At 52.3% G+C, this 10,081-nt stretch overlaps 1 protein-coding gene across 2 annotated transcripts in view; it reads left to right on the top strand.

Moving 5' to 3' along the window:
• The first annotated feature begins 2,734 nt into the window (after nt 1-2,734).
• The window catches only part of EPB41L2 (erythrocyte membrane protein band 4.1 like 2), a 193,570-nt gene continuing 186,223 nt past the window's right edge, over nt 2,735-10,081 (top strand). Inside the window, exon 1 of one of the 2 annotated variants that reach the window (XM_072833937.1) lies at nt 2,735-2,869. The gene's annotated coding sequence lies outside the window, so the exon portion shown is untranslated. The remainder of the gene's footprint in view (nt 2,870-10,081) is intronic. The other variant, XM_072833939.1, reaches the window with a different exon arrangement.

Below are 10,081 nucleotides of genomic sequence, written 5' to 3'. Positions count from 1 at the left end.
GGTGAGGAGGGCTCGGGGAGATCCGAGGCCGCCTCCTACTTACAAGGCCAGACTGGCTTTGCCTGCAGATGGTGCCTAAGATTGAGGCGGCGGCGCTAAATTTGGATAGGATGACTCTCGGGTCTGGTGTCCAGATTCCTGTGCTGTTCTTTGTGGGTCCCTCCCTGTTACTCTAGTCCCTCTGAGTGGGGAGACCCAGCCTGGCTTTTATCAATCCGTTTTCCTGGAGACAAATATTCTGCTTTGAACTCCCACCCGGTGGGCCTGCCCGTGCTGACTGCCCGCATCTCCAAATATCACCTGTTCACACTCTGCCCTGCTTGGCCGTCCCAACTTCTTTTCTCTCCCGGTTAAGGCCACCCCGCTCGCCTGGAATGCCACCTGTTGTCTGCTGACGTCTGTGCCGTGCCATGAGCCATCTGTGTTCGTCCCTTCCTTATCGCTCCCAGAATTCCATTTTTCCTCCTTCAGTTCCTTGCAGGTCATCACAGAGTCGGCTCCGTTCCACTGAAATGTTGTAAGGCTGTATCGACACCACAAAGTCTGATTCTTCCACACAAGAGCCTTCAGAGCTCTGATAACACCCTTCCCAGGACCTTTTTGATCATCTCTTTAGCCTAAACCTTGCCGGCTCCCGCGTTATCAAGGCTACGCACCCACGGATATAAGTTCGCTTCTTGGTATCCCCCCTAAAAGGTAGCTTCCTGAAGTGACTCCCATGCGTCAGCGGAGAACAGAGGACAGGAATCATTTCCTATGAGAAGGGCATTATTGTTTATCGATTACACCTAGACTTATGTTATTATTTTGCATTAGCATTTTTAAAGGCTCTCACCAGGTCTAGACAAAGGTCTTATGGGTTTTAGAGCTTATATAACCTTAGGGACTCTCTTTGTTAAGCAAAAAATTTACAAATATAGTTAGTTTCAGGCCTGTGAGAATGAGGGATCCCGAAGCTTCAGTGTTGTTAGTCTCCTTGTAAATCGGCCTCAAAGTTCCTGTTGGTATCGTCTCACGACATCCCCGGCTTTCTCCCATCAAGGCTGCTCTCTTATCAGGGCTCTTCCCCCCATATCAGTGCCTCTGATTAAGGCCAGCGGGGTGCTCAGCGCACGCAGGATCGGGTGAGTTCACATACGTCAGGGGCTTAGAACAACATCTAGTACGTGGAACATGCAATAGGTGTTAGCGACTACTAGTATTATTTTTAAAAAGATTTTATTTATTTATTCATCAGAGAAGGAGAGGACACAAGCAGGGGGGACACCAGACGGAGGGGGAAGCAGGCCCCTCGCTCAGCAAGGAGACGGAATGGGGCCTTGATCCCCGGACTCTGGGATCATGACCTGGGCCAAACGCAGGTGCTTCGCCGACTGAGCCACCCAGGCCACCCGGCTATTATTACCTTTATTGCTTACCAGCAGATCTTTAGAAAACAGTGTGTCTTCCTGACTTAATTTTCTTTGATGTGCTGGGGTTAATACTTGCCCTGCCCTTTCCCAACGGTTATTGGGAGGATCAAATGATAAGATACGTGAAGGAGCTTTGTCGACTACAAGCACCAGGCCCCTGGAGACTGTAACCGAGCTTCCATGCGACATTGTTAGTTTTAGAAAAGATTATGTTTGGCAAAGAAAAGAGGACTTTGGCCCAGGCAGCGTCATTAAAGCCCTCGCTAAGGGAGGGAGGGAGCAAGAACGAGAGGTGCGCGGCTGGCACACCCTGGAGGCCTGCCCTGCGCCTCCCTCTTGATGGTCAACGTTCAGAAAAGATGAAATCAGTAGAATCTGAGAAAAAGTGGTGTAATTTTATAAAAGAAAAGCAGCAGGGCCCCGGGAGGTATCGTGTGTGTCTTTCACAGCCTTAGGTCTGCAGCATCCTCAGCCTTGTCCTGCTCTGCAATTCGGGCTCCCAGGGTGCTGCCTGGAGGAAGCCTACTCACGCTTTGGGTTCGGCGTGAAAGTCCCTCCTCTGTGGGGTTTCCCCAAACCCCCCAGCCCCTCCCGCAGGAAGAATAAATAGTTCTTTTTTCTTTCTTTTTAAAACATTTTTATGTATTTATTCATGAGACGCAGAGAGAGGCAGAGACCCTGGCCGAGCGAGGGAGGAGCCGGACGCGGACCGGATGCCGGGACCCTGGGTCACGCCCTGGGCCGCGGGAGACGCCCCCCCCCCAGGCCTTCTGCTCCCCGCGGGAAAGCTCTTCCCCGGGCTCCGCGGAAAGGGACCCGCGAGCCCTGTGCCCGCGTCCATGGGCTCAGTGACGGCTTAGGCCTCTCGCAGTCCGAGGAAAGCAGTTTGCAAAGTTGGTGAAACGGGATTTACGGGCGGGGTTCGCGGTCGGGGAGCGCATCCTTGCAGCCGCGGGTGCCCGGCGGCCGGGGCGGCGAATCCCGCGGCAAGTCCCGCCCCTGGGGGCGTGGCCTAAGGGGCGGGGCCATAGGGCCGTGGCGCTGTCGAGGGGGGCGTGGCCAGAGGGCCGTGCGCGGCCGGAGGGGGCGTGACCATAGGGGCGTGGCGCTGTCGAGGGGGCGTGGCCAGAGGGCCGTGGCTCGACCCGAGGGGCGTGGCCGGGGCGTGGCGCGGCCGGAGGGGCGTGGCCACAGGGGGCACGGCGCGGCCGGAGGGGGGTGGCCGGGGCGTGGCCGGGGCGTGGCGCGGCCGCGGGGGTTTCCGCGCTGGGGGCGCGTCCGGGGGCGCAGGCGGGGCTTCCGCCGCGAGGGGCGGGGCGGGCGCCGGGGCTCTGACGGCCGGAGCCAGGGAATTTCAATTTGAAACGCGGCGGCGGAGGAGGCGGCGCGGCGGCCCCGAGGCTGCGGCTGGAGCGGGAGCGGCCCCGCGGGAGCGAGCCCCGGCGGCGCGGAGCGCGGTGAGGCGGCTCGCGGGGCTGCGGGGCTGCGGGCGGGGGCCGGGGGTCGGAGTCCTGGGGGCGCCGCGGGGCTGGGCGGGGCTGGGGGGGTCGGGGGTCCCGGGGTCCGGGGGTCCGGGTGTCCGGGTGTCCGGGCGGAGCGGCTGGTCCCCGCGGAGCGCGGGCCGCCCGGAGTGTCCCCGAGGCCGCGGCCGGGGCGCTGAGCCGGGCAGGAAGCGGCGGCGGGACGGCGTCCCCGGGGGAGGGCGGCGGCCCCGGGACTGCTGCCTCCCGCCCCGAGGCCCGGGTCCCGGGTCCCCCGCCCGCCTCTCCCTCCCCGGGGTCGGGGCCACGTCGGGGCGGCGCCGGGAGGGGCGGGGGCGCCGGTGAGCCGCGCGGGCCCCGAGGTGCTGGGGTTCGGGGCGGCGCGTCCCGGGCCCGCGGGGAGGCCGGCGGAGGAATCCCGCTGCATCCCGGGCGCCGGCCGCGGGCCCGAGCGGATCCCGGAGCGGAGCTCGGCGCGGAGCTCGGCGCGGGGGTGAGGGGCGGCGGGGGGGGTGCGGCTGGGGCCCGCCGCGCGCGTGGGCGGTGCCGGGGCTGGGCGAGGGGCCCCACGCGCGCCGTCCCGCCGCCCCACGCGCGCCGCGTCCCGCCCCGTCCCTCCCCGCCCCCCGCGCGCCCTGTTGCGGTCCCGGAGGTCGCGGGCGGCCCCCAGCGCCCGGGTCTCTGCGCCCACTGCCGGTCCGCCCGCGGGGCCGCTGCGGGGGGCGGGGGGCGGGTGCGGGGTCCGGGGGTGCGAGTGCGGGGTGCAGGGTGCGGGGTCCGGGGGTGCAAGTGCACGGTGCGGGGTGCGGAGTCCGGGGGTGCAAATGCAGGGTGCGGGGTGCGAGGTTCGGGGATGTGCGGTCCGAGGTCTGGGGGTGCGAGTGCGCGGTGCAGGGTCCGGGGGTACGAGTGCGGGGTGCAGAGTGCGCGGTGCAGGGTCCGGGGGTGCAAGTGCACGGTGCGGGGTGCAGGGTGCAGGGTGCGCGGTCCGAGGTCCGGGGGTGCAGAGTACGCGGTGCAGGGTCCGGGGGTGCCGGGTGGGGTCCGGGGGCTCCGCTCCTTGGCGGCCAGGGTTGCGGGGAGGCTAGAGGAGCTGCCGCCCAGACCGGTTACTCTGCAGCACGGCCTCCGGGGCCTCCCGCTAATTTGCGGATCCTTCCATCCACCCGTTCCTCGTCGCTTCCACCGCGGCCGCTGCTTCTAAGACGGAGGGAAGGTGAACAGATCGGAGCAGTAAATGTACTTTTTTTTTTTTTTTTTGAATCCCGTCCTTTCCTGTTTCTTGAACTTCTTACCTCCAAAATGTCTTTTGCATGTCGTCGTGCCAGCAGTCTTGTTCTTTTTACTGTTATGTAAGTTTTTTCATATTTTTAATGACTCCAAGAGGCTTCCCTTTATTCGTCCATATTCTTCAGCCCCCCCCCCCCCCCAAGGTTTTCTTCTCCCACCGGAACGCATTATTTCTGTGTCCTCCGTCTATAATAAATACTGTGAGAATTCGCAGTGTAGTTTGGCTTTCTATCTCATTTCACTTTGGGTTTAGCACTTGAGGGAAACTGAGTCAGCTTTTTGGCCGCAGGGGCGGGGATGTAGGACTCCCAGGTCCTGAGCAGGTTCCCTGGGAGACCAGGGCGCTGCCCCTGTCCCGGTGCTGCGGGCAGTCTTGGGGTGTGACCCGGGCCACCCAGCTTCCTCCATCCACGGACACAGTTTGCAAAGAGCGAAGGCAGTGTCACCTGTCAACGGTGGCCAGTCCTGTAATTCAGATTGAGAACCACCTCAAACCTCAGATGTCTCCTCTTTGGAGCTTGTGGGAACAATGGGGTGGATTTAGGGCGCCTCTGGTCTTAGCCTGCCTTCCCCACTCCCTGGGCAGACTTCCCGCTGGTAGTGGTCTTGTGTGCAGGAGGACTGCCAAGAACCAGAGGCTGCTTACGTGCACTGATCCGAGGGGACAGTTTCTTTCCTTTCAAAACACACTTCCTTAAGAAAGCCCAAGTCCTAAGCGGTTGCTCATCTTTCACCTCCAGCCCAAGTAGTTAGAGCACCTGTGCAGAGACACTGCGGAGGAAACAGGTGGGTGAGTTGAGCTCTCCACTCGGAATATCTTGGTATCTAACTTGGGTGGGGATTGCTTAAAGTGATTAAAAGTAATACCAAAGTTACAATTTTAGTGAAATCATTGCTAACTTATGTAAAAAAAATTTAACTGTTACGGAATATTTCAACTGGGTATGTATTATTAGATTGGGTAGGAATGCAGCTGGTATTTACGTTAAAATCAGAAATTTAATTCCAAGTAGGAAGAAGCAGATTTTCAGATTTAGGGGATGGACCCGAAAGGAGGCCCACCAAAAAATAACCGCAAACGTAAAACAAGGAAATTCAGGGAATTCTTACTGTATTTGGAGAGCTGGCTTTGAGGACAGTTACGTATGTGCCCGTGTTGGTGGCTCTTGGGCCGGTGGTCACTTCCAGTGTACCCTGTGCTGCTCTGAGTTGGTGAGCCGGCCGCGTCCTTTCCTTCCTAACGTAGCGTTCCTGTGGTTTACCCTTTCCAAATTACCGGTTCCAAAGAATCGAGTTTAGAAGACCTATCCAGTCACCAGATTTTAAAAATAGATTTTTAAAAATCATAACCATGTCCATGTGTACTACCCAGCCATTTGCTTTCAACTAAAAATACTTGCAAAGATGACAAAGCAGTCCTCAACCAAAATATTTATTGGTAAAATTACTCTGTAATTAGTAATATTGTATAGTTATGTTTAACATCAGGTTTTGCTCTGAATCACCAATCTCATATTACTGTGGCCAGAGAACTACAAGGGGTTTTATCTTTGCCGTTTTATTTAGGAATGTGGGGTTTGTATTTTATTTAGTAGAATGCTAAATATTTTTGAAGATTTGACTTTGTTTCTGTTTCCACAGGAAGCTATGGGCATTTGTCTTTGTTTTTTGAACCAAAGTAGTCTTTTCGAAAGCTGTGTGTGGACTTTTTGGGAGCGTATGCTTTGCTCATATTTTTATAAGACAATATAGTAGTTTGTGCGGATATCGCGGAGAGTCAAAATTTGCATTTCTAAAATCTCTGGTTTTTACTTGGAGAAAACAAAGGAAATGTGCCTACCTCCCCCGCCCCACCTTTATTTAGAAACATTTCCAGTGGCCCTGTTTGCTTTTTCAGATTCAGAATTACTGTACTAACCCCCGGGTACCCCCAGGTGCCCCCCAGGTACCCTTACAGAGTTAAAAGCTGGACGTCAGGGTTTCTGCTGGCTTTGGCCCTGAGTCCCTGCACGTTCATAGAATCCTCAAGGGTTGCCCTTTCCACTCAGCGAATGGACGCGCAGCCCTTGCCCTCCGCCCCGACACCCAGACATTTGCAGACTCCTCGGGGGTCGGAGTTCATAGAAGATTTGTACAGGAACCCCCCCAGATTCCAGACAGAGCATCCTGTGGGAATGCCATGCTTCGGCCCGAAGCAGCCCCCTAATCGGGGGGGGGGGGGCATCGCTGGTGTGCCCCCCCCCCCCCCAAGTCTCAGATGGGGTCGTGGCCTCTTGGGAGCTGCAGGAGCCTGGCCTCAGGTGCAAGTAGTAGAGTCGTGGGGCGATTATAGGGAAGGCAGAAAGGGGAGCGGGCGGTCGTCCTCATAGCTAGAGGTAGCTGGCGGTGGTGACCAGTGCTTTTTAACGGTTTTCTGTAAAGTGCGTGTGTGCATTCTGTATGAGAGCAAATGTATTTACGTGGATGTGGATGTATATTTGGCATGTGAAGTGATCTAGAACATCGTGCTTAACTCATTTGACAAATCTATTCATTGAACCTTTATAGAATATATTAGGGGTGCTTTTTGTGAAGATTCTTTGAAAGTTGGAGTTGGCGTAGAACCTAGTGGTAGTTCATGTAGCTGCGTCACGTAGGCCATATGGGTCATGTAGGCCATATGTCATACAGGGGATTTGCTTTTCTTGCTGGTGGATTTTGTTTCCTCTCGCTTTGTGGTTGGATTGACATCCCTGTGGGTTTCTTAGAGATGTGTTTTTCATGTCTAGAAGGATAGATACTTGATGTATCATTTTTCTCAATACTCAGTGTTTGGGATAGTATTTGTTTTAATGAGAATTTCAGTGGTTTTCTCAATTTTTCATTAAAGTTTTTTTTTTTTTTTTTAGCACAAGTTGGGTGAAGGGGCAGGGGGAGAGTTGAGCAAGGAGCCCGCCCTGGGCTCGATCCCAGGACCCCAAGATCACGACCTGAGCTGAAGGCAGATGTTTAGCTGACAGCCACCCAGGCATACCTCAGTTTTCTCATTTTTAAAGTGATGTCACTTACCGTTTGGATAAGGACAGTACTACGTTATATACTGCTTCTGGATTTTTTCCCCCTAAAGATCGAAATTGGGCTAACTTCATATTCTCAATTACTTTTAAAATGGAATTATAATTTCATTTCATGGATACTGCCCTGGGTATTAGTATCTTTTCAAATTAGCATATTAGAGCCATGAAGGTCTACATGTCTGTAGGTTGCCTCCTAAATTATCTTTATAGTAATTGGAATATGTGTGAGGAATAAGAATGCTCTTTTTATTCGCTCTGAGAAATACCTTCAGTAAGGTTTTGTTTCAGGTAGCCAAGTTAACATTTTGCACATGTGACTAACTTCAGGGTCATGGGGACGGTTTCCGTACTTTCTAGGTTAAGAAGGAGAGGGTGTGGAAAGGGCTCCACGGTGATTTGTCTGCCCCTCCGTATGATTTTGTCTAGACCAGGTAGGGAGGGTCATTGTATCTAAACTAAAGCTTTATGAAACTGAAAAGCCAGTTTCCTCTTGCTTTGCTCTTTTTATGGCCTGTGAACCTCTTTGAAAGGAATTGCCAGATACAAAAAGACTGATGAATGGTACCTTTTGATTGCCTTATTCCAAGATGACTGTGGACTGTGATTTTTTTTTAAAAAAGGATTTTATGTATTTATTTTACAAGACAGCATGAGCAGGGAGAGGGGCAAAGGCAGAGGCACAGAGAGAGTCTCAGGCACAGTCCACACTGAGCATGGAGCCTGATGCAGGGCTCGATTGCATGACCCAGAGATCATGGCCTGAGCTGGAACCAAGAGTCGGACACCTGACCGACTGAGCCCCCCAGGAGCCCCAGGAAAATTGTGATTTTGGAAATTTTTCATATAGGTCTGATTACCACCTATCACCTTTTGTAAGCCCTGAGTTCAAGTTTCTAGACCTCCTGTTGAGCTGGAACTAACACCATGATAACAAGTGTGCTGAGTTTAATCATATTTTTGAGTTTCTACCAGTATAAACACACATCCCACTATCTCAAAGACATTAAATTAAAACGTAATTTGCACTTTGCCATAATTCCTAGGTTCTTTTTCTTTTTGTCCAGACAGGCTACACCTTTAGATTCATTCACCTAGAGGACCAGAAAGGAGCATGGAGATTATTTAGTGTAGACATGCTTGAAATAGAGCGGGATGAGTGAGAAAGTACTGCCCAGTGTGGTTTGTGAACTGGCTGAGACTTTATTTATTTATTATTTTTAAAATATTTTATTTATTTATTCATGAGAGACACACAGAGAGGCAGAAACATAGGCAGAGGGGGAAGCAGGCTCCATGCAGGGAGCTCCTGGGACCCCGGGATCACGCCCCAAGCCAAAGGCAGACGCTCAACCACCGAGCCACCCGGGTGTCCCAGGCTGAGACTTTAATAAAGTGTGTGCTTGTGTGCACGTGTGCACATGTGTGCGTGTGTCTGAGTATTGGAGAGAGATTTTTGGGAGCAGTGTTTTGGAAAGTATTTTGGGAAACAGAAGATCAAAAACTGTTTTAGTTCAGTTCTTATTTTTGAGGCTAGGAAACCTCCATCCTGCTGGACTGGTTTACTTCTGGGGCTCCTGTGCAGCTGTATTCTGGGAATTCCCTTTGCCTTTCTTTCTGGGCTCCCAGGTTACTGGGCTCTCTGTCTCTTTCTTAACTCTTACTTTAACTATATCCTCCAGCAATTTCCAAGAAAGTGCTAATGGAAGGTGAATTTTTTGAAAACTTGCATGCATGTCTTGAAGCAGCTTTTTTCCACTCTTAAATGCGTTTTTTTTTTTTTTTTTTTCCCCAAGTAGGCTCCATGCCCACTGTGGGGCTTGAACTCATGACCCTGAGATCAAGAGTTGCATGCACTACTGACTGAGCCAGCCAGGCACCCCTGAAATGCCTTTTTGTGCTCTTACGGTGAATGCTTTTATAGTTTGGCTGGGTATAGAATTCCAACTTAGTGACTGCTTATTCTTTTGACTTTTTCAGGCATGATTCTGTTGTGATCTGGCTTGCCAGTGCTGGTGGGCAGGAGCCCTGCAACTCTAATGTTTGCCTCTGTGGGTGTGGCTGGTTTGCTCTTCTTAAGAGTTTTTAGGATTTTCTCTTTGAACTTGGTGTTTTGAAATTTCATGATGGTGTGCCTTGGGTATGGGAGGTTTTTCACTCATTGTGCTGAGCTCAGTGGGCTCTTCCAGGTTGGAAACTCGTGTCTGCCTGAAATCTTCCTCTATAATTTCTCCCTCTGTGTTCTCTGGTGTTTCTGAAACTTCTGTTATTTGGATTAAATTTTCTAGATTGACTCTCCAATTTTATTAGTGTTTTTTTTTTTTCCCTCTCATACCATCCCTTTATTTTTTTTTGTTTGGTTTTTGCTTTCTTCTAACCTCTCTGCTGAATTTTTTTGTTTTCCTGTTTTCAACGCTGCTCCATGGTCACTGAATTTTCTTTCTGGTAATGTCCTTGGTTTTTCCATGTGTGTAGTGTCTCCAATCTTACTCTACTTATGGCCCTTTGCACTTGCTTCCCCTCTGGAATGCTCTTCCAGCAGATACCTGCATAGCTTACTCCCTTAACTCCTTCAGATCTTTGTTTCCCATGATCATTTATTTGAAACTACAACCCTGCTTGCACACCTAAAACCCTAGTATGCCTTCAATCTTTCTTTCTTTTCTTTTCTCTTTTCTTTCCTTTTCTTTTTCTCTCTTTCTTTCTTTTCTTTCATAGTATGTATTATTATCACCTCAGTGTAAACTGCAAGAAGGCAAATATTTTTGTCTATTTTGCACTTGGTGAATACATGTTGCCCGAGTAGTAGGGCCTCCTTGTTTTCTGTGTTCCCCCCACATCTGCC

This window comes from Canis lupus, chromosome 1 (assembly GCF_048164855.1).
Source record: "Canis lupus baileyi chromosome 1, mCanLup2.hap1, whole genome shotgun sequence".
NCBI lineage: Eukaryota > Metazoa > Chordata > Mammalia > Carnivora > Canidae > Canis > Canis lupus.
Note: the sequence above shows the minus strand (reverse complement) of the source record. Positions and strands in the feature narration are given on the sequence as shown.